Raw genomic sequence first — 25326 nt, 5'->3', positions numbered from 1 at the left:
CTAATTGCATGCAAATACATGCAAACAAGGGTCTCCTGCATTCCTCACTTATACATGCAAATAAGGGCGCTATTCCCACTGCAAACCCTACACCAGCTCAGAGCTGGCGTTAGGGTTTGCCAGCAAGGGAGGAATGGGGGAGACCAACAGAAGAGGTATGACAGGTCTGGGATTTTCTCCCAGACCTGTAAAGCCTAAGACCCCCCCCCCAAACACTAAAGAGACCTGGTGGTCCAGTGGGACCGCTAGCCCCCATGGCCTACCTTGAAGTTGGAGGAGAGAGGGACTAACACTTCCTCCTTCTTCTGTGGGCACCTTCTCAAAATGGCAGTGCCCTGCCCTGCCCTGCCTGGTGCATCCTGGGATACACTAGGTGGGGTTTAATTTCCATATAAGCCCCACCCAGCGCATTCTAGGATACACCGGGCAGGGCGCTGCCATTTTGAAGAAGCCCCTGCAGAGGAGGGAGTGCTAATCTCTCCCTCCTCAAACTTCGTGGTAGGCTGGGGGAGAGGGGAGAGGTGCCGGTGCCGAGGGAGAGGAGTGCCGGTGCTGGGGAGCAGGAGTGGAGGGCTAGCGGTCCCACTGGACCACCAGTCTTTTAAGTGTTGGGGGGGGGGGGGGTGAGGTGGGTTTAAAATCCCAGACCTACCAAACCTCTTCTGCTGTTTTGACAGGTCTGTTTTTTTTTTTTGACAGTCCAGACCTGTCAAACATCTGGGAGAGGATTGTATGTGCTCAGGCACAATTCTCCTGCAGAACTACCCCTATGATCAGAGCTAATAGCGTGCCTAAATTTGCATGCTATTAGCTTGATCATAGGGGCATTAATACCCTTGTTCCTGTACTAATTTTAGAGTGCAGTTTGGAACAGCGCAGAGCTTCTGATCATCTGCCCCTCTGGGCCTTAACATTCTGTGCAGGTAATGCACGCAATACAACCATTAGCACCTGCATTGCCCCTATCTTTTACCCCCCTCCCCCTCCAAAAGGAAGACAAAGGAGGGTGGATCCCACCCACACACTTGGATGGCGAAACCCTCCCCCTCCAAGATACCGCAAGCAAAAACCTCCAAATCTCCACTTCTGAAAGAGGAAAAACAAATGCAAGTCAGTTCTCACCCCAGCTTTTTTCCATTCCTGCAAAGTCTCTGGGGCAAACTGAAGTATTCCTGGATTCTAATTCACTACAAGGTTCCACCACGTCTGCAGCGTCTCTCTGATTCCCTTTGTTCTTCGGCCGCATTTTCATTCAAAAGTACAGCATCTGTGCTTGCTTCCCTCCGCGTCTCTGCTAAACGGTTTCCATGGCTGCGCGCACGTGACTTCCGAGCTCCTCCCTTTTCCTGCTCTCCAGGAAGTACCTCAGAGTACCTCTTCCTCGATTGGTGTCTAGGGCTAGGAACTACCTTTCCCGGCCTGCCTCTGCTTTCAGGGCTGGGTAAGCTGCTGCTGCCGCCTGTCCTTCCTCCGTGGCTCAGAAACTCTGGACTTGTGTTTGTGGAGGGGGTCAGGTAAGGATTTCTGTATCTGTCCACAAAAGCAGGATTCTTCTCGTCCAGGTATTGTGGGGTTTTTTTTTAGGTGGGTGTTTGTAATATTTGTCCTTTGACAGCCGCGCCTGGTCTACATAACTGCCCCGTCCCTTTGAAGTCCTGAAGCTGAGTAGTGTGAACCAAAATGAGTGAAGCTCCTCTCTGCCTTTGACACCCTACCGGAATTCAAATAGCCGGTTTTAGCTCCCCTCCGAATTTGGGCTGATATTCTCGGGAGTCCAGTTTGGAATATCTGACTTCTTCCCCTTTTATCCCCACAACAATTGCAATTGTAGTACGTAAGAGAGGCTGCTAAACCGGAAGGATGTTTTTCTTTTTACAGAGCAGTAATACCCCAAATACTTGCACCTTTTCACCTGTTCGGGCTAAAGGCTGAAAAAGGATAGTCTATTCCGGCAGGAAATTTGCATCCATGGGGACTGAGTAATTGATACCAATGCTTATTTTGAATTGTTTTTGATGGGGGGGGGGGGGGGGGGGGGGGGGGGGGGGGAGAAGCAGGTGGTAAATTTGCTTTATTTTTGTTTTGTCCCCCCCCCCCCCCCCCCCATAATTGCATATGCAGGCACTGTTACTGAATTCAAAGTGTTGTTCTGGTTGGTGCAGTAAAATTGGTACAAACCTTAGCACTAGATTTACTAAGTTGTTCTAGTATATTAAAATGTGTTAATGCACATGGAAGCAAACATAAAAACTGAGAAATATTTAATACAGGCTCTGTTATTGTCACTGTAGGTTATTTATTAGTAACATGTATTAAAATACATTAATAAGTGGAGGAGTAGCCTAGCCCTTAGTGCAGTGGGGTTTGATCCTGGATAACTGGGTTCGATTCCCACTGCAACTCCTTGTGAGTCTCAGGCAAATCACTAAACCCTGCTTTGCCTCAGGTACAAAATAAGTACCTGTATATAATATGTAAACTTCTTTGATTGTAACCACCTTATCAAGTCCCATCCCCTTTCTCTTTCCCTAATAACTAGTAGAGGAGTGTGGTAGCTGTGTTAGTCCACTCTTAAGGTTAGCTTTCGAAGGTTGCCCTTCTTCGTCAGATCTGACGAAGAAGGGCAACCTTCGAAAGCTAATCAAGAAAAGTTATCATCTTATTTTCTTTTCCATGTTTTATTTTGTTTGATTTCTATTGATAACCTAATAACTAGTAAAAGGTCCCTTTTACTAAGCTGTGGTAAATTTAAGGGCATACATAGTAAACGACAGCAGATAAACACCTGAATGGGCTATCCAGTCTGCCTAACAAGACACTCATTTTACATGGCATGTGATACTTTATATGTATTTTCAATTTTAACGAATGGCCGTCTGTGGCGTGGCTGTTACAACATATGTTTATGGAGGAAAAAGCCTCTGAATTCCCGGTTCAGAATATTAAGATCTGAATACATGGGGCAAAATTTTCATTGGCTAAAAAACCTCCCTAATGCAGTTGAAGGTGTAACTTGTTATTCTGTGTGTATGTATTCAAAACAGACTCAATGCAACACTTATCTTAATGTTGTAAATTTGCAGTTTGGTTCCCTCTGTTCTGTTCCGACAGGGTCCCGTTTCACCGTCTTCGGCTTTCTCAAGGAAAATCGACCTCTTACTTAGCTCTATGGCTAAGAACTATAATTGTAGCCATAGAGCTAAGAACTATAATTGCAGTAGGAGGTCGATTTTCCTTGAGAAAGCCGAAGACGGTGAAACGGGACCCTGTCGGAACAGAACAGAGGGAACCAAACTGCAAATTTACAACATTAAGATAAGTGTTGCATTGAGTCTGTTTTGAATACCTACACATAGAATAACAAGTTACACCTTCAGTTGCATTAGGGAGGTTTTTTAGCCGATGAAGATTTTTCCCCATGTATTCAGATCTTAATATTCTGAACCGGAATTCAGAGGCTTTTTCCTCCATAAACATATGCTGTAACAGCCACGCCACAGACGGCCATTCGTTAAAATTGAAATTTCATTTATATCTAATATTGTGGCTAAGTCCAATTGACTATACTTTATATGTATACCTGAGTTTGATTTGTCCCAGCTTTTCTCAGGGCACAGACCGTAAAAGTCTGACCAGCACTGTTCTTGTGCTAAAGGTTCTGAAGCTAATATCGGAGCCCCTTAAAATTTACACTCCAGCCCATCCCTATCCAGTCACGATCAGGACGTAGACCGTAGAAGTCTGCCCAGCATTGGTTTTGCTTCCCAGTTACGGCGTCTCCACCCGATCTTTGCTACGATTCCGCAGATCCATTCCTTCTAAACAGGATTCATTTGTGTTTATCCCGTGCATGTTTGAATTCCATAACCATTTTCATCTTCACCACCTCCCACGGGAGGGCATTCCACGCATCTACCACCCTTTCCGTGAAAAAATACTTCCTGACATTACTTCTGAGTCTGCCCCCCTTCAACCTCAATTCATGTCCTCTAGTTCTACCACCTTCCTGTCTCCGGAAAAAGGTTCATTTGCAGATTAATACCTTTCAAGTACTTGAACGTCTGTATCATGTCACCCCTGTTTCTCCTTTCCTCCAAGGTATACATGTTCAGGTCAGCAAGTCTCTGCTCGTACGGTTTGCAACACAAATGCTACATTACCGCACACTAATTGATTAACGTGTGAGTCCTTATCGCCTACAAAATAGTTGTCGGTAAGTGCTCATGCGCTATTTATAATGGCCACGCAAACGGCAACATGGCCTTTAATAGGAAAAATAAAATATTGGCCATTCTACTGCTGTGGTAAAAATGGCCTTTTAGCGTCCCCTTACATGGGTTTTTCCCATTCGCTAAGGCCATTTTGTACTGCAGCTTAGTAAAAGGACCCCAAAATACAATAATGTAGCCTAGTAAATCTAGTGCTTAGATTACTCTTGGGGGAATTCTGTGCAGCACAAAATTACAAGGGAAGCCGCAGAAGCGGAAGACTATAGCTCACTTTGTGTAAAAGTACTCACTCTGCAGCCCCTCACTACCTCTCCACCCTCATCTCTCCCTACACTCCTTCCCTAGAACTCTTTTCACTAGGCATATCTCTCCTAGTTGCACCCTTCTCCTCCATCGCTAACTCCAGACTCCGCTCCTTCTATCTCGCCAAACCTTATGCCTGGAATAGGCTTCCTGAGCCATTACATCTAGCTCCATCCCTGGCTGCCTTCAAATCCGGGCTAAAGGCCTACCTGTTTGATGCTGCTTTCGACTCCTGACTTGTCACTTTTATCTTATCCTTGTGTCGTCCTGTATGTCCTTCACTTATCCTTATTGATCCTGTCTGTTTGTCCTGATTTAGATTGTAAGCTCTTTTGAGCAGGGACTGTCTTTCTTCATGTTCAGTTGTAAAGCGCTGTGTACGACTGGTAGCGCTATAGAAGTGATTAATAACAGTAGTAGAATGAATAGTGTAGCCAGCAGGGCTCTTCCAAAAACAACAGGAACTTTTTAAAATTATTGGGGGTGCTAAACTAAATAGAAATGACCTCTCCCTGGACACAGTCAAGGAATTTGCTCAATATTGGGGGTGCTCAAGCACCCACAGAGCCGGCTCCTATGAACAGGAGGACAAAAGAAAGATGAAATGCTTTATTCCTCAAAGTACCCAACACGGCACCGTGTTTCGGCTAAGTGCCTGCCTAAGGGCTCTTGATACAGTTTGTCAATATCTTTTAAGTTTGTGTGGTTGAAACAGACGCTATCTTGAAAAAGACGTGTGTTGAAAAGTAGAGTGAATCAGTCCAAGAGAAATATGTGAACTTTTGGGTTGCAGCATTCACATATTTCTCTTGGACTGATTTGTTGTACTTTTCAACACGCATCTTTTTCAAGCTTAAAAGATATTGACAAACTGTATCAAGACCCCTGAGGCAGGCACTTAGCCGAAACATGGTGCTGTGTCAGGTACTTTTGATGAATAAAATATTTCATCTTTCTTTTCGTCCTCCTGTTTTTGGATGACCCCCCCGCTGGCTACAGTACTCATTCTATCAGTGCAGAATGACACCACACTGCAGAGTGTGCAGAACTCTGCTCGGTGCCAGCATCGAGTCTCTCTCCCCCCTCCCTTGGCGATTTCATGCAGCAGAAGAAGGAAGTGAACTGCAGCACACAGGTTACTTCCTCCTCTGCCAGCTTAGACTAAACTGTTTGTGAACTTCGGGGGTCCCATGGTTCCCATAAGCAGTCAAGTCTAATCTGACAGAGGAGGAGAGGATGTGACGTGATATATAGCAGTTCACTTCCTCCTCCTACTGCACGATCTCTGTGGGGGAGGGGGAGTACAATGAAGGGGGGGGGGGAAGGGGCAGATAGTGTGCCATTAGGGAGGGTGGGAGAGGCTGGAGCTTGAAGAGGGAAATAGGAGGAAATTTCAGGCATTAGGATTGGGAAGTTCTGTGCAAAAAATGCTGCAAAAATTTCAAAAATTATAAAGCCCCTTGTACCCATACTGAGCTTGAATATAGTAAGACAAGTAATCAAATCTTTGTGATGATGGGCGTCACACAGTTACTACTTCCAAATGTATTATGAAACTATGAAATTATGAATTCATGTTCATTTCTGATTTGCTGCATCTCAGCTAAAGTGGTGGGGAGGTGAAGAAAGGGGCAGTGCACCTCTGGGGATATGCTGTACCTGGTCAAAAGTTAAAGCTTCGAGAGAGGGTTCTGGTTTAAAGGTGCAAGCATTTGATGAGAGAGATATTTTGGCATTTGTTGTTTCATAAAGAATCAACCTCATCTGTTGGAGATCTATTTATTAAATATAAAACCAAAGCTGTGTTAGGTGCAATCAGGTCCTGTTACATATGGTAGTTACTGCACAAAACAGCCCTCAGGACAAAGGTTGCATTTGGTACCCCAATGCCTCCCACTCCCTTTTCAGGCTGACGTGTTTCCAGACTCAGACTGACTCAAAGGGGCAGCATGGTGCCACCTCACTACCACTGCCAGATCTGATATTCAGGATTGTCTCCCTGCTTGTTTGTTCTTTGCAACAGCCCTGTAGGTAAATTGAGTTCTGTATCTTATTTATTTGCACATTTCTGTTTGGCCAATCCAAAACAAACATATCCTAGACAGATGAAACTGTATCATAAGAGAGGCGAAATTATGTACGAAGACTGAGCAAAACTGGCTACAGAACATAGGCTGAAGAAGCCTGGAAAATAAATCAGCATTATTTTTTTGTTTTGTTACATTTGTACCCTGCGCTTTCCCACTCATGGCAGGCTCAATGCGGCTTACATATTATATACAGGTACTTATTTATACCTGGGGCAATGGAGGGTTAAGTGACTTGCCCAGAGTCACAAGGAGCTGCCTGTGCCTGAAGTGGGAATCAAACTCAGTTCCCCAGGACCAGAGTCCACCACCCTAACCACTAGGCCACTTCTTATTGTGTTAAAAAGCCAGGTTTTGTACTGTTTTGGGCACAGGCTCCCAGCAGTTCAGAGCCCCCTGAGTACCAGAGCCAGGGAAGAGTTTGAAACCCACCAGCTTGCTTTTGCTGTCCCCCTCTTAAGTTTTGTTGTGAGAATTGCAGCTTTCCTGGAATGATTCCAGATTGGTCTGGCAGGACTGAAGGAAAGGTATTTACCAGGTAACATAATTTCACTTTCCTAAGCTTCCCTGCCGACCAGTCTATACAAGTGGGATGTACCAAAAGCACCTTTCAGACTGGAGAAAGCCATGGCAGTCTTCAAAATGGTTCCAAAAGCAGTGTCCTCTCTGCCTTGCAGATCCAGCCTGTAGTGCCTGTTGAAGGAATGCCGAGATGACCATGTGACTACTGTGCATATGTCCTCAAGGGAAATACATCTGTTCTCTCCCAATGGGGATGCACATGCCTAATAACCCTGATGGGACCTGCAACCCCTTCAGACTGTTCAGAGGTTATAGCCTCCCTTATACAGAATATGGCGACTTCTGACACTGGGTTTCCCTTTTTATTCCATGCAAGTAACATGTGTTTTTAGGGTTCTTTTTACTCCCTCCTAAATCTTTATGTACCACCAACCCACAATTTGGAGGGACAAAAGACACCAAGGCTGCGTCTTGTGAAAGCAATCAGTTACTGTATTTTCCCTACTTACCAAATACAAATAACAATCAGTAATTGCTTTTGGGAGATGTTGGACACAGACAGCATTTCTATGCAGCAGTCTCTCTTCCAAAAGCAATTACTGATTGTATGTGTATTTGGTAAGTAGGGAAAATAAAGTAACTGATTGCTTTCACAAGACGCAGCCTTGGTATCACATGACGGAACAATGTAAGCCACATTGCGCCTGCAAATGGGTGGGAAAATGTGGGATACAAATGCAACAAATAAATAAAGTAACTGATTGTTTTCACAAGACGCAGCCTTGGCGTCTTTTGTCCCTCCAAATTGTGGGTTTGTGGTACATAAAGATTTGGGAGAGAGTAAAAAGAACCCTAAAAACATTGGTGGCCCGTACGGGGACTCTCAGGACAACTTGTTACACATGATGAGTATTGAATGGTGCTGTCAGATACCCATCTGACATCCAGGCACTGGATGCCACCAACCTACTCCCATGCCTTCCTCTAGTCCTTACAGAAGACTGAGTACTGTGCAGGCCCTGTAATCACAAGTCCACACTAAGGTGCTGCCTTTTCCTATACTCTTCGGAGACAAACTTCCTGTTGGGGGTTGGAAGGCAGGACATGGCAGCACTTCAGCACGAGCTTGTATTTACAGTCTGTGCAATGCTCACTCTTCTGTAAGGACTCAAGGCAGGCAAGGGAGGAAGTAGGAGGCATCAGAAATGACAGTGTCTCATCTCCTTCCCTTCCCGCCCTACCTTAGGAGGAGGAGGGGGTGATGCTGGCCATTAGGGGAAGGAAGCAAGAATGAGGACTGTGGCTTCTTGTGCAAGTGGTGTCAGACTACTTAATAGGCAGATGGACAGTCATGAGAACAGAAGCCTTAGGTTATCATAGAACAGAGGTTTCCAGATGCTTTGGTGGCGTGTACTTGTTAATCTCTGAAAGTTCAAGGACTCATCTCTATATATAAAAGACACCACCAACGTTCTAATGAAGCCTCCAGCCGGAAGTGTGAAGCGCCAGAGATATCCGGTTTCCCCATGAGTGTCTGCCCCACCCTCCCTCTCTCTGTAACACAAACAGTGAAGGAAAACAGCACAGCACGAAATCGCTCTCTATGTAACAGTGAAGGACTCGGAGGGAGGAGGGGAGAGAGACGCCCTCACTCTCTCTGTAACACAAACACAGCACAGCAGGAAACTTAACACTGAAGGACTCCACTCGGAGGGGGGAAGGGAGAGAGGGCAGAGGGCAGGGACACACACACTTCCACATGCACACTCTGAAGAAAACCTTGCTAGCCCCCGTTTCATTTGCATCAGAAACGGGGCTTTTTTACTAATAAGTACATAAGTACAAAAGTATTGCCACACTGGGACAGACCAAAGGTCCATCAAGCCCAGCATCCTGTTTCCAACAGTGGCCAATCCAGGTCACAAATAACCTGGCAAGATCCTGAAAAAGTTCAATACATTTTATGCTGCTTATCCCAGAAATAGCAGTGGATTTTCCCCAAGTCAATTTAATAATGGTCTGTGGACTTTTCCTTTAGGAAGCCGACCAGACCTTTTTAAAACCCCGCTAAGCTAACTGCGTTTACCACATTCTCTGGCAACAAATTCCAGAGTTTAATTACACGTTGAGTGAAGAAATATTTCTCCAATTCGTAATAAATTTACTACTTTGTAGCTTCATCTCATGCCCCCTAGGCCTAGTATTTTTTGAAAGAGTAAACAAACGATTCACGTCTACCCGTTCCATCCACTCATTATTTTATAGACCTCTATCATATCTCCCCTCAGCCATCTTTTCTCCAAGCTGAAGAGCCATAGATGCTTCAGCCTTTCCTCATAGGGAAGTCCCATCCCCTTTATCATTTTCATCGCCCTTCTCTGTACCTTCTCTAATTCCACTATATCTTTTTGAGATACGGTGACCAGAATTGAACATAGTATTTGAGGTTTGGTCGCATCATGAACTGATAACAAAGGCATAAAGTCCTCACTTTTGTTTTCCATTCCTTTCCTAATAATACCTAACATTCTATTTGCTTTCTTAGCTGCCACAGCTCACTGAGCAGAGGATTTCAGTGTATCATCCACAATGACGCCGAGATCCCTTTCTTGGTCAGTGACTCCTAACGTGGAACCTTGCATTACGTAGCTATAGTTCAGGTTCCTCTTTCCCACATGCATCATTTTGCACTTGTTCACAATTAAACGTCATCTGCCATTTGGATACCCAGTTTCTCAGTCTCGTAAGGTCTTCTTGTAATTTTTCACAATCCTCTTGCGATTTAACAACTTTGAATAACTTTGTGTCATCAGCAAATTTACTTACATCACTAGTTACTCCCATGTCTAGATCATTTAAAAATATGTTAAAAAGCAGCAGTCCCAGTACAGACCCCTGGGGAACCCCACTAACTACCCTTCTCCATTGAGAATAATGACCATTTAACCCTACTCTCTGTTTTCTATCTTTCTTAACCAGTTTTTAATCCACAATAGAACACTACCTCCTGTCCTATGACTCCCCAATTTCCTCTGGAGTCTTTCATGAGGTACTTTGTCAAACGTCTTCTGAATATCCAGATACACAATATCGACCGGCTCACCTTTATCCACATGTTTGTTCTCCCCTTCAAAGAAATGTAATGGATTGGTGAGGCAAGATTTCCCTTCACTAAATCCATGTTGGCTTTGTCTCGTCCCAACCACTCTTCCCAGCCTCTCTTCCCTCTGCACCAAGCCTTTCCTCAGTATCTCTCTTTGAGCCTCTTTTATCAAGCTGCATTAGCGGTTTCCACGTGGCAATTCCAACGGAACCCATTCAAAGTGAATGGGCTTTGTCGGCATTACCGCACTGGAGCTGCTAGCGCGATTTGATAAGAGGCCCTTTGTCCCTGTTTTTCTTCTTCCATTCTCTACCAGTGTCTGTCTGTCTGTCTCTCTCTCTCTCTCTCTCTCCAGTCAGTCCTCAACAGTCTGTTTTTTTTTTCTATCCCTCCCCCAGCCAGTTCTCCCAAATTTCTCTTCTTTACCAGAGGAGTGTGGTAGCCGTGTTAGTCCAGTCTTAAGGTTATCAATAGAAATCAAACAAAATAAAACATGGAAAAGAAAATAAGATGATTCCTTTTTTATTGGACATAACTTAATACATTTCTTGATTAGCTTTCGAAGGAAGAAGGGCAACCTTCGAAAGCTAATCAAGAAATGTATTAAGTTATGTCCAATAAAAAAGGTATCATCTTATTTTCTTTTCCATGTTTTATTTTGTTTGATTTCTATTGATGATCTTCTTTACCAGTACCTACTTGTCTCTCTCCCACACAGATTTATGTTGAAGAGATGAAATTGGATTAGCCCTTCCTTTGAGAAATGAAATGAGTCTTTCTTCTCCTGCCTACCTCAGTTATTTACTTTCTTTCCTTAATGGCTGCCAATTCTAAAATAGGACCAATTTGTTTCCCCCCCCCCCCCCCCTTGTCTCCAAATGAGAAAAATGTTTTAGTCCATACAGAGGCAGCCTCGTGTAGATTTGATCCAGTTCGAAGGGCTCAGTGTACTTAAAAAAAAAAAAAAAACCCAAACAAACAAAGAAAAAAAAAACATTTAAATGGCAGCTGCACTTTTATGCAAGGATTATTAGCTAAGCATTTGGAATATATTACAAAACCGGCAAGAAAGAAACCCTACACTTCCACCGGGGATAAACATGAAGATTAAACACTCTTTCCTTTCAGTTATGAAGCTTTTAGCATGTTTTCCTTTCATTCATTTCATTGCAACTTACAGTGAATGACAGTGACTCACTCGCTAGGGCGGCATTAAATAGCTTTTGGAAAATGTACCTGGACTATTGGGAAATTATTGACTGAAGAATAGGGAAATGGAGCAGAACTGAAAGAAAAGTAATTTTGTGGCTGCAATTTTGAACAGAAGGAAAAGGATTTTAATAGTTGAACAGAGCTTTATTTTTAAATGATGCAAACAATTAGAATAGAGAGATTACAAAAATATTATGGTCTATTTAGATTGTAAGCTCTTTGAGCAGGGACTGTCTTTATGTGTATGGTGTACAGCGTTGTGTATGCCTTGTAGCGCTATAGAAGTGTTAAGTAGTAGTAGTAGTAGATCTGTGATTCCCAAACCTGGTCCTGGAGGCACCCCAGCCAGTCGGGTTTTCAGGATATCCATGAGAAAGATTTGCATGCAGATCTCTCTCATGAATTTTCATTGTGGATATCCTGAAAATCTGACTGGCTGGGGTGCCTCCAGGACCAGGTTTGGGAACCACTGGTCTAGATAAGTCTCTTCTTTTTGTCATCTACACAGTTGGAACAGTGGGCTGAGAATCAGGGAAGCCTGGTTCAAATCCCACTGTGGCTCCTTGTGACTTTGGGCAGTCACTTAACTCTCCATTGCCTCTGGTTCAAACTGAGATGTTAACCTTTTAGGGACAGGGAACTACTGTACTCAAATATAACTTGCTTTGAGCTACTACTGAAAAAAGGCACAAGCCAAAAATCCTAATAAATAAATTCCTCAATCTCCATTATCCTAATTGTAAAGGGCTAAAGTACAAATCCACATACGCGACCAGTTTCTCATACATCTGCACGCAGTTATGGAATGCACTACCGAAGGCCATAAAAACAACACAAGACCTACCCATCTTCCAAAGGCTACTGAAAACAGATCTTTTCAAGAAGGCTTACCACAAACATCCATCTTAGTTACTAAATAATAACACTATACACGATCTATACAAAACCGATCTGTTATCACATGAAAGACTAACCTCCCTGATATTAACAATCAAGCAATACCACCCTAAACCTTAAACTGAATAAGATCTATTTACAATGACCTAATGTATGTTACAAGCCAACCTATTGTTCAGGAACCTCATACAATACCATTATCTATTCTTCTTTAGCTTATATGTATGTACACGATGTGTATATATATAGTAACGTAGTTACTATATATATATATATATATACACATCGTGTACATACATATAAGCTAAAGAAGAATAGATAATGGTAAAAGGCGAAAAGGGCCGAGGTTGCACGCGTTTTGCGGCTGCCGTAACCCTGACTTGGTAAGTGAAGATGACTTTTAAACATGGGAGGGAGGGAGGAAGGGACGATGACACCCTCATGTTTGACGTTCTGTTGCTTTGCCTGGCAACTATGCTGCGTCCCCTTCCCTCTCAGTGTTCAGCCCTCAACGTCATAACGTTATGACGCGAGGGCGGAACAGTGAGACAGATGGTTACAGGCAGCACGAACCCCATGAACCGCACGGACCCTACGAACCCTTCGGTGCCACGGGAGTCAGCTTCAGAATGTTGGAGGTGGAAATTATTATATAGGATAGTGTGTGTGTGTATATATATGTAAATACTGTGTCTGCAAAAAAGTGAGCCCCCTAAACATTTTGCGATGATAACCTCAAACCTGAACGGAATTAAACATTTTACATGCACAAGTGACATTTATTTGCATCACCAACGCACAAATTACATAAGAATCCCTTGTCATCTTCACCCTTTTAGTCACTAGGTCTTCTTGTAGATATGATCGATATATAGGCTAGCAGAATTTTTAGACAACCTGAATACCAGTATTCCTCCTAGGGAATATCCCTAACCACACCCTCCACCCACAATCTGGAACACACTCCCAGAAAGTATTTTGCTTAATGCAAGCCTCTCTTTACTTCAGGAAGCAACTGAAAACTTGGCTTTTCTCCTAAGCCTTTAATGGAAAAAGCAACTAAGTAGCTAGTCTCACAAGTACACAAGGACCAACACCAGCTGCACAGACTGTAATAGCACTTGCTCATCCACTCCTACTCTAGCTGGGATCATTTTGATGCAGTTTTTCTGACTCCATGTGCAATTTGTCCTTAAGTTAGTCACACTTACCTGTTTATATGTTTCACCTCCGCAGTCTATTACGATGTTTTATTGTAGTCTGTGACGACATGCCATAATTTGTATTGTGATTTGAATAAGAGGTGGGCAATTAACGCATTAAAAAAATCAGCTGGGGTTAAAATGCGATTAATGCAGGCAAGTTCATTTTCTTCCCTTGCATGGAAATCAGACTCTGTAGATACTTGAGCCACACTGTACAGCAAGTTGGGGAAGTCCCACAACTCTCACGGGACTTTGAAACTGTGAGACTTTCCCCAACTTCCTACACAGCGCGGCTCAAATATCAGCAGAGCCTGATTGCGGTGCAGGGGAAGAAAATGGACTTTGAGGCAGCAAGGAAGAAGAGAAAATGTGGAGCCCGAGACCTGCTGTTGAGGTAAGAACGGGGAGAGCGGGGATTGAGAGAATATAGGTGAAGGCTAGGGAGGGGAGCAGAAGAGAAACTGGGTAAAGGGGGCATGGGATAATTTGGGTGAAGGCTGGGGAGGGGGGAATGAGAGAATTTGGGTGAAGGCTGGAGAGGGGGGAATGAGAGAATTTGAGTGAAGTTTGGGGAGAAGGGCATAAGAGAAAGAAAGAGGGTGAGAGAGACAGAGAGAGATGTTTATGCTGTATGGGAGAGAACCAGTAGGAAAGGGTGAAATGCCCAAAATTCATGCCATGACTAATCACAATGAATTTGAATTTCTTTACTGCTATAATTGTATATTACCTAAGTCCAGCTTATTCTTGCTATACACCACCTTGGGTGAATTTCTTCAAAAAGGTGGTAAATAAATCCTAATAAATATGTCTGATGAATATTTATTATGAGTATTCATATTCTAGATAGCTAAAAGAAGAAAAGAGGTGTTGATGCCGCTGTACAAGTCATTGGTGAGCCCACTTGGAGTATTATATTCAGTTTTGGAGGCTAAGAATGTAAAAAGACAAAGTGGTTAAGAGGAAGGCGACAAAAAATGTATGGGATTTGCACCAAAAGAGACATGCGAAGAGACTGGAAGACTTGAATATACATACCCTAGAGCAGTGGTTTTCAACCCAGTCTTCAGGGGCCACCTGGCCAGTCAGGTTTTCAGGATACCCACAATGAATATGCATGAGAGATATTTACATGTAGTCAAGGAAGTGCATGCTAATACATGTCATGCATATTCATTCTGGATATCCTAAAACCCAACTGGCCAGGCAGTCCTTGAGGACTGGGTTGAACCACTACCCTACAGCAGGGGTGGCCAACCATGGACCTCGCAAGGTTGGGTTTTCAGGATTTCCTAAATGAATATGAATGACCTATCCGCATATAATGGAAGCAGTGCATGCAAACAGATCTCATGCACACTCATTGGGGTAATCCTGAAAACCCAACTGGATTGCGGCCCTCGAGGACTGAGGTTGGCCAGCCTTGCCCTAGAGGAAAGGAGGGATGGGGAGATATAATATAGATGTTTAAATACTTCAGAGGTATTAATATACAAACAAATTGTTTCCAGAGACAGAGAAATGGCAAAACTAGAAGACATGAACTGAGGATGCAGGGTGATGGACATAGGAGAAATATCAGAACATACTTTTTTCACAGAGAGGTTGGACAATGCCTGGAATACCTTCCCAGGGTATTCAACCAAAAACAGTGACAAAATTCAAAAACATGTGGGATAAAGACAGAAATTCCTATTTAGAAAGAGGATGGTATAAAAGAAAACTTAAAATAACTTTGTGGATGCTGATGTGTTAAATGGTGACTCTCAACTGTGAGGAACTAAGGCCAGTGCTGGGCAAACTTCCATGGTCTCTGCCCTGTATATGGCAAGACAGATCCGGATGGGCTGGAGTGGGCTTTGATGGCAACTCCTTCCACTAGCTGGAATGTAAGGCCAGTGCCGGATGGACTAGTCTGTGTCCCAAAAACAGCAAAGAGACATACATATTTTATGCCACATTCATTGTTGGTTTTATCATGAACTGATAATACTATGTGACTGTTGGGCAGACTAGATGGACCATTCAGGTCTTTATCTGCCATCATTTTCAAAGCACTTAGACTCACAAAGTTTCAAAGGTGACTATCAGGCTTATTTTCAAAGCACTTTGGGAGGCTAAGTTCCATAGGTTTCTATGGAACTTTGGGAGGCTAAGTGCTTTGAAAATATGCCTCTATGCAACTTTGTAAGTCTAAGTGCTTTGAAAATGCACTTCTATATCTCATTTAAAGGGCCAGATGTTCAAAACATTTTCCCCCCTAGACAAAATAATGGGCTGAATCAACATAAACCTTCTCCTGTGTCCCCCTGACTTTGCTCTCCTTTCTGCCGATGCCACTTCTTGAGTTCACAGGCTCGCACGGAGCACTTTGGGGGTCTTTTACTAAGGCGAGCTCACGTTTTTGGCACGCGCTAAAATTGTAGGCGGACTAAATGTTAGAGACACCAATGAATTCCTATGCGCCCAGAATTTTATCACGCGCCAAAAACATCAGCGTGCCTTACTAAAAGACCCCCTTTAGTTTCAGGCCTCTCCCCGTTTGAGCAGTGTAGGCTTCTCTGTTCTACCTGCTTTCCAGACCTGCAGAGGTAGATTTGTTTGTTCAGGTGATCTTTTCTTTCAGGCTATATTGACATCAGATGGCAGGTACCACTGTTTGTGTGCATTCTAGGTGGTTGGTATATAGCAGAGTGGCAAAAGTAAACAAACCTTTCAGACTTCCTTTGGAAGATTTAAGTAAATCGAGGCACTGCTCTATAATGGTTTGTGCAGATGTTTATATTAAATATGACTGTACAGCACAGTTTTCTTCAATGCAAGGCCCGGGGGCCAACGGCAGCCACTGGAGACCTCTGGGGCAGCCCTTAATCACCATTCTAGCTTTTTTTTCCTTTCTGCTACTCTCTGCCTCTATCCAAGCTCACGACAGAAAGGGGGAAGTAGTTGAGGGGAAGAGCCGCATGCTTGAAGGCAAAGGCATTTCTCAATAGATGATGAGAATGCATTGGGAAATGCCCATCTCATAAGTACATAAGTATTGCCACACTGAGACAGACCAAAGGTCCATCAAGCCCAGCATCCTGTTTCCAACAGTGGCCAATCCAGGTCACAAATACCTGGCAAGATCCCCAAAAAGTTCAATACATTTTATGCTGCTTATCCCAGAAATAGCCAGTGGATTTTCCCCAAGTCAATTTAATAATAGTCTATGGACTTTTCCTTTAGGAAGCCATCCAGACCCTTTTTAAACCCTGCTAAGATAACCGCCTTTACCACATTCTTTGGCAACGAATTCCAGAGTTTAATTACACGTTGAGTGAAGAAACATTTTTTCCGATTCGTAATAAATTTACTACTTTGTAGCTTCATCGCATGCCCCCTAGTCCTAGTATTTTTGGAAAGAGTAAACAAACAATTCACGTCTACCCGTTCCATTTCACTCATTATTTTATAGACTTCTATCATATCTCCCCTCAGCTGTCTTTTCTCCAAGCTGAACAATCATAGATGCATCAGCCTTTCCTCATAGGGAAGTTGCCCCATCCCTTTTACCATATTTGTCGCCCTTCTCTGTACCTTTTCTAATTCCACTATATCTTTTTTGAGATGCAGTGTAGGGGTATTTACCTGAGATCTCACCTTTGCTGGTCTTGGCCTATGCAAGCCTGAACCATTCTTATAACAATATGGATTCTACAGCCTGTGCCCTGAATACATCTGTAACTATTAGAATCCAGCTTTCTTGCAAAGGAAAAGTACTGCTGAGCATTGCAAGATTACTTCATCCAAGGACATATTCGTTGTTGCAAACTGGCCCCCGTTATCTCCATGGGAAGCTTGGAGGAGAAAAACGCCCATGGCTCTAAAAGAATGGAATCAAACAAGAAGTTTGCATGCCATTGATAACCGCTTCATGGTTATAACAAAGGCTTCTTCATGACTATGAATCTGGCTGGACATATGTCCTCGTCTGTGATTGGTCCACAGGTATCACCTGACGCTTGGATACCAAAGGTTTGGACTGAAGAAAGTTCAGTTGGAAGGAGAAGAAGAGGAAGAGAACACCAGAAGTAAAAGACCGGAGGATTTGCAGGTGGATAAGAAAGCTCTAAAGAGAGTAAGAGACTGATTTTCCTAACACCAGTGAACTGCGTGCCTTGTAACCAACTGACGAGGCCTGTTCAGCTACAACACCAGGCCTTATCTAAGACTGTACCATTTGCATCCAGATTTCGACTCTTGGACCTATTCCTGGACTGGGAGGCTCGCTGAGGTTGTCAGCTAGATACCAGGATATATTACCTATAGTCGGGGATAATTAGTCCTTAGTTTATCTGAGGCAGATAGGTTTACAGCAGGACTTTTGGTCTGTGTATTCAGCTGATCACTGTATTTTGCATAAGACGTGTGATAAGTTCTTATAACAATCATTAGGAATTTATGATTGTACTGGGTTGTGTAATCACTCCTTTAGTTAGTGCATTAGGATAATCAGATGGTAATATATTTTGGTGATAATCTAATTTTATAGCAAGTTATTTTTGTATTTTGCTTGGCACTTTGCTTCAGAACTATTTATATATATTTTTCTTTACCTAACAATTATATATATTCCACCTGTGGCATTGTTCATTTTCCAGCAGACTTGGACATAGTTGCAATCACAGAGACATGGCTCAATAGTTCCCATGAATGGGATGCAAACATACCAGGCTATAATCTTTTTAGGAAGGATAGAGAGGGGTGTAAAGGTGGAGGAGTAGCTCTGTATGTGAGAAATGATATCACAGCGACTGAAATGACAGGGAACTGGGGAAAGGAAGAAGCGATATGGATCACCTTAAAAAGAGAGGATAGAACCTCTGTCCATGTGGGTGTTGTCTACAGACCCCCGACACAATTGGAGGACCTAGATAAAGATCTGATCGCTGATATTCAAAAGTTGGGGAAGAAAAGAGAGGTGCTGTTGTTGGGAGATATCAATCTGCCGGATGTAGATTGGAAGATTCCGTCTGCGGAATCGGAAAGAAGTAGAGAGATCGTGGATGCTTTTCAAAGTGCTTTGCTCAGACAAATGGTGTCGGAACCCACGAGGGAGGGAGCGACGCTAGATCTGGTACTCACAAATGGGGATAATGTGTCAAATGTCCGAGTGGGTGCCCACCTGGGCAGCAATGACCATCAAACGGTTTGGTTTGATATGACGGCTGAAGAGGAGGGTGGCCACTCAAAGTCCTGGATTTCAAACATGCTGACTTTAGTAAAAGGGGGGAATACCTGAGGAAGGAGCTGATGGGATGGGAGGAAATACAAGAAATGGAAGGACAGTGGTCCAGGCTGAAAGAAGCTATAAATAGGGCCACGAACCTTTATGTAAGGAAAGTAAATAAAAGCAAGAGAAAAAGGAAACCGATATGGTTCTCCAAGCAAGTGGCTGAGAAAATAAAGGCTAAAGAGTTGGCGTTCCAGAAATACAAAAGAACTCAAGAAAAGGGACACGAGGAGGAATACCAGATGAAACTGAAAGAAGCCAAGAGAGAGAGATGACTGGCAAAAGCGCAAACGGAAGAACAAATGGCTAGAAATGTAAGGAGGGGTGGCAAAATTTTCTTCAGGTATATTAGTGAAAGGAAAATGACTAAAAAGGGAATTGTGAGACTAAAAGATACTGCGAACCGCTATGTGGATAATGATGAAGAAAAAGCAAATTTGCTAAATAGATACTTCTGTTCTGTTTTCACAGAAGAAAATCCTGGAGAAGGACCGCGATGGACTGCAAAAAGTACAAATGAGATTGAAGTGGATAGAGCACCGTTCAGGGAAGAGAGTGTGTATGAACAACTTGAAAAACTAAAGGTGGAGAAAGCCATGGGACTGGATGGGATCCACCCTAGGATATTGAGGGAGCTCAGAGAGGTTCTGGCAGGTCCTCTTAAAGATTTGTTTAATAAATCCTTGGAGACGGGACAGGTTCCGAGGGATTGGAGAACGGCGGATGTGGTCTCTCTTCACAAAAGTGGTGATAGGGAAGAAGCTGGAAACTACAGGCCGGTAAGCCTTACTTCGGTTATTGGAAAAGTAATGGAAGCGATGCTGAAGGAAAGGATAGTGAATTTCCTGGAAGCCAATAAGTTGCAAGATCTGAGACAACATGGTTTTACCAAAGGGAAATCGTGCCAAACGAACCTCATTGAATTCTTTGATTGGGTGACAGGAGAATTGAATCAGGGACGAGCTATGGACGTAATCTACTTAGATTTCAGCAAAGCTTTTGACACGGTTCCCCACAGGAGGCTCTTAAATAAACTGGATGGGCTGAAGATAGGGCCCGAAGTGGTGCACTGGATTAGGAACTGGTTGACGGACAGACGCCAGAGGGTGGTGGTGAATGGAATTCGCTCGGAGGAGCGAAAGGTGAGTAGTGGAGTGCCTCAAGGATCGGTGCTGGGGCCGATTCTGTTCAATATATTTGTGAGTGACATTGCCGAAGAGTTAGAAGGTAAAGTTTGCCTATTTGCGGATGATACTAAGATCTGTAACAGAGTGGACACCCCGGAGGGAGTGGAAAACATGAAAAAGGACCTAAGGAAGCTAGAAGAATGGTCTAAGGTTTGGCAATTAAAATTCAATGTATACCCCCATGATATCTTTGGATCATTTGGTGGTATGACAAATGCGCAAATAAAATTTTAGGTTTCATTCAACATATTTCAGCTCTCACCCATACTGCGCACCCTCTTCCCCCCCCCCCCCCCCCCACTTGATTCTCCACTGAAGCTTGGTAACTTCATCTGCCCCTTTAGTGAACCAGTTCTACTTCAGAGGCTCTTATGACATCTTATTCAAAACCCTTGCTTCTCTCTCCACCTCACAAATCAGGTAAATTAGTTCCACTGTCACATGCACCTACTGGAACAACATGCAAGGTAGTCAGAGAAAATTTGATGGACGCGTAGGCCTCACTGTGCTTTGACCCATTGTAGAGAACATCACCATATTACAAAATGAACTTGAAAATGGTGACGAAAGCTTAACTATTCCCAGTTGATTAATACTCATGCCGGTTATCCCAGGAAACATTTCTGTTTAATAATCTGAATTGTTTCTAGCTCCAGGTAATCTGTACTTTTTCCCAGACCTCCAGTGCAAATGAGTTTGTTTCCTGTTTTGTCTCTAAGATTGATTGCCTAGCGTCCTTTTTTTTTTCTTCCAAGGAGCATTTTCTCTGTCTGCCACATCAGTGAAAAGCCAGAATTGTTCAATTTGTTCTGATCTAGCAACTAGGCCCAGCCCAGCCCCGCCCCCTCCCTTAGCTGGGCCCAACTATACATGCCTTTGTTTAACATTACTTCCATTATCTTAGCTAAAATGCTTGCCTCCACCAAATATACTAATTGTAGTCTTGATCCTCCACCCTTGCAGTGGCTTAGGAATCCTGTGCTTGGTCTACTCCCATTTGCAGCCATATTCATGAACAGTCTTAGCACAAGGCAGTCTTCTGGACATCTGGAAACCTGAGGCCTCTTCTGAGAAAACCCTCTCTTGATGCCTTTACCTTAATAATCATCCAGTATCAAGTCTACCTTTGCTCTCAAAACCAGCTTTCACCCAAGCTGTAGTACCAAGATCATGTCTTTCTCCTTAATAAAATGTACAGTTTCTTGGATGGGGATAAGGTAGATTTGGTGGTTTCTTATCTGCTTTTGACCTGATCAACTACTACTACTACTACTACTTAACATTTCTAAAGCGCTACTAGGGTTACGCAGCACTGTACAATTTAACATAGAGGGATAGAGCCTGCTCAAAGAGCTTACAATCTAATAGACAAGTGAACGGTCAGTCCGATATGGGCCGTCAAATTGGGGCAGTCTGGATTTACTGAACGGTAAGTGTTAGGTGCCAAACGCAGCATTGAAGAGGTGGGTTTTAAGTAAAGACTTGAAGATGGGCAGGGAGGGGGCTTGGCGTAAGGGCTCAGGAAGGTTGTTCCAAGCATAGGGTGAGGCGAGGCTGAATACCAGCTCCTATAGCCTGACTCAGCGAGGCTAATTTCAGAGGCTGAGTCCTGGACTGATTCAGTTTTTCTTTCTTCGTGTTCATTCATTTCATGTATCTTCTGGTTCCTTTGGTTCTTCCACTTGTCCATTGTCCTGCAGGGTGCCTCAGCAATAGGTCTTAGCTCTTCTCCTGATCAATATTTTACTCTCCTCACTAACAAGCATAGTACAGCATCTAGGTATCAGCAGATTCTACTACACAGATCATAACATAAGAGTAACCATACTGGGTCAGACAAGTGGGCCATCTAGCCCAGTATCCTGTTTCCAACTGTGGCAGGAACCCAAATCGTGGCAACATTCCATGCTACAAATTCCAGGGCACGCAGTTGCTTCCCCATGTCTGTTTCAATAGCAGACTATGGACTTTCCTCCAGGAACTTGTCCAACCCTTTTTTTAAACCCAGATGTGCTAATTGCTGGTACCACATCCTCCGGCAAAGGGTTCCAGAGCTTAACTATTCATTGAGGGAAAAAATATTTCCTCCTATTTATTTTAAAAGTATCCCCTAGTCTTTGTATTTTTGGAACGAGTAAAAAAATCAATTTACTTCTACTCAATCTACACTCTCAGGATTTTGTAGACCTCAATCATATCTCCCCTTACCTGTCACTTTTCCATCTCTTTTCCAAGCTGAAGAGCCCTAACCTCTTTAGCCTTTCCTTATACTTCATATGATGTCTCATTGGTTTCTTACTGAGATCCCCACTCCCTTGATCTTACCCCCATGAATGGTTGTTTCATCTCTGTTACTGCCTGGCTCCATAAAATAATTAACAGGAGTACTCAAATAAAAATTATTACTGGTAAATATAACACTATTAAATCCCAAACCAGAAATTTTGAAACTTATCAAATAAAATAATTGTAAATATGATGTGTTCAGAAACTTATATGTAACATATACATAGTAACATATACATAGTAGATGACAGCAGAAAAAAGACCTGCACAGTCCATCCAGTCTGCCCAACAAGATAACTCATATTTGCTACTTTTTGTGTATACCCTACTTTGATTTGTACCTGTGCTCTTCAGGGCACAGACCGTATAAGTCTGCCCCGCCTCCCACCACCGGCTCTGGCACAGACGGTATAAGTCTGCCCAGCACTATCCCTGCCTCCCAACCACCAGTCCCGCCTCCTACCACCGGCTCTGGCACAGACCGTATAAGTCTGCCTAGCACTACCCCCGCCTCCCAACCACCAGTCCCGCTTCCCACCACCGGCTCTGGCACAGACCGTATAAGTCTGCCCAGCACTATCCCCGCCTCCCAACCACCAGCCCTTAATATATTTCCAGCCACTAGTATCTTATTGCACAGCAGCTTTTTGTCCATTAATAGTTCACAAACTGTCTCCAAATCATTCAAAACAATCCACTTTTGAAGGCCGTATCTTGCTAAGGATGTTAAAAGAATTGAAGCGGTGCAAAGAAAAACTACAAGAGTGGTATGGGATTTGCGTTACATAAGTACATAAGTAATGCCATACTGGGAAAAGACCAAAGGTCCATCGAGCCCAGCATCCTGTCCCCGACAGCGGCCAATCCAGGTCAAGGGCACCTGGCAAGCCACCCAAACGTACAAACATTTTATACAAGTTATTCCCGAAATTGTGGATTTTTCCCCAAGTCCATTTAGTAGCGGTCTATGGACTTGTCCTTTAGGAAACCGTCCAACCCCTTTTTAAACTCTGCCAAGCTAACTGCCTTCACTACGTTCTCTGGCAATGAATTCCAGAGTTTAATTACGCGTTGGATGAAGAAAAATTTTCTCCTTTGTTTTAAATTTACTACACTGTAGTTTCATCGCATGCCCCCTAGTCCTAGTATTTTTGGAAAGTGTGAACTGGTTGAAAGATAGGAAGCAGAGAGTAGGATTGCGTGGCCAGTATTCTCAGTGGAGGAGGGTAGTTAGTGGGGTCCCGCAGGGGTCTGTGCTGGGTCCGTTGCTTTTTAATGTATTTATAAATGACCTAGAGATGGGAATAACTAGTGAGGTAATTAAATTCGCCGATGACACAAAATTATTCAGGGTCGTCAAGTCGCAGGAGGAATGTGAACGATTACAGGAGGACCTTGCGAGACTGGGAGAATGGGCGTGCAAGTGGCAGATGAAGTTCAATGTTGACAAGTGCAAAGTGATGCATGTGGGTAAGAGGAACCCGAATTATAGCTACGTCTTGCAAGGTTCCGCGTTAGGAGTTACGGATCAAGAAAGGGATCTGGGTGTCGTCGTCGATGATACGCTGAAACCTTCTGCTCAGTGTGCTGCTGCGGCTAGGAAAGCGAATAGAATGTTGGGTGTTATTAGGAAGGGTATGGAGTCCAGGTGTGCGGATGTTATAATGCCGTTGTATCGCTCCATGGTGCGACCGCACCTGGAGTATTGTGTTCAGTACTGGTCTCCGTATCTCAAAAAAGATATAGTAGAATTGGAAAAGGTACAGCGAAGGGCGACGAAAATGATAGTGGGGATGGGACGACTTTCCTATGAAGAGAGGCTGAGAAAGCTAGGGCTTTTCAGCTTGGAGAAGAGACGGCTGAGGGGAGATATGATAGAAGTGTATAAAATAATGAGTGGAATGGATCGGGTGGATGTGAAGCGACTGTTCACGCTATCCAAAAATACTAGGATTAGAGGGCATGAGTTGAAGCTACAGTGTGGTAAATTTAAAACGAATCGGAGAAAATGTTTCTTCACCCAACGTGTAATTAGACTCTGGAATTCGTTGCCGGAGAACGTGGTACGGGTGGTTAGCTTGACGGAGTTTAAAAAGGGGTTAGATAGATTCCTAAAGGACAAGTCCATAGACCGCTATTAAATGGACTTGGAAAAATTCCGCATTTTTAGGTATAACTTGTCTGGAATGTTTTTACGTTTGGGGAGCGTGCCAGGTGCCCTTGACCTGGATTGGCCACTGTCGGTGACAGGATGCTGGGCTAGATGGACCTTTGGTCTTTCCCAGTATGGCACTACTTATGTACTTATGTACTTATGTACTTGTTCCACTCCACTCATTATTTTATATACCTCGATCATGTCTCCCCTCAGACATCTCTTCTCCAAGCTGAAAAGCCCTAGCCTCCTTAGTCTTTCTTCATAGGGAAGTCATCCCATCCCGCTATCATTTTTGTTGCCCTTCGCTGCACCTTTTCCAGTTCTACTATATCTTTCTTGAGATGCGGCGACCAGAATTGAACAGAATACTCAAGGTACGGTCGCACCATGGAGCGATACAACGGCATTATAACATCCTCACATCTGTTTTCCATACCTTTCCTAATAATACCTAACATTCTATTCGCTTTCCTAACCACAGCAGCACACTGAGCAGAAGGTTTCAGTGTATTATCAATGACGTCACCCAGATCCCTTTCTTGGTCCGTAACTCCTAACGTGAAACCTTGCATGACGTAGCTATAATTTGGGTTCTTTTTTCCCACATGCATCACCTTGCACTTGCTCACATTAAACGTCATGTGCCATTTAGCCGCCCAGTCTCCCAGTCTCGTAAGGTCCTTCTGTAATTTTTCACAATCCTCTCGCGAGTTAACGACTTTGAATAACTTTGTGTCATCAGCAAATTTAATTACCTCGCTGGTTACTCCCATCTCTAAATCATCTCTACTATAATAAAACGCACCTCCAACGTTCTGAAGCTGACTCTGTGGCTTCAGTGAAGGGTTCGTAAGGGTTCGTA

General features: G+C 43.5%; 1 protein-coding gene across 1 annotated transcript in view; it reads left to right on the top strand.

The window, feature by feature from the left end:
- The first annotated feature begins 1435 nt into the window (after positions 1-1435).
- ABHD2 (abhydrolase domain containing 2) overlaps positions 1436-25326 on the top strand; it is a 156360-nt gene continuing 132469 nt past the window's right edge. The window contains exon 1 of the mRNA XM_030189696.1: positions 1436-1514. The gene's annotated coding sequence lies outside the window, so the exon portion shown is untranslated. The remainder of the gene's footprint in view (positions 1515-25326) is intronic.

This window comes from Microcaecilia unicolor, chromosome 1 (genome assembly GCF_901765095.1).
Source record: "Microcaecilia unicolor chromosome 1, aMicUni1.1, whole genome shotgun sequence".
NCBI lineage: Eukaryota > Metazoa > Chordata > Amphibia > Gymnophiona > Siphonopidae > Microcaecilia > Microcaecilia unicolor.
Note: the sequence above shows the minus strand (reverse complement) of the source record. Positions and strands in the feature narration are given on the sequence as shown.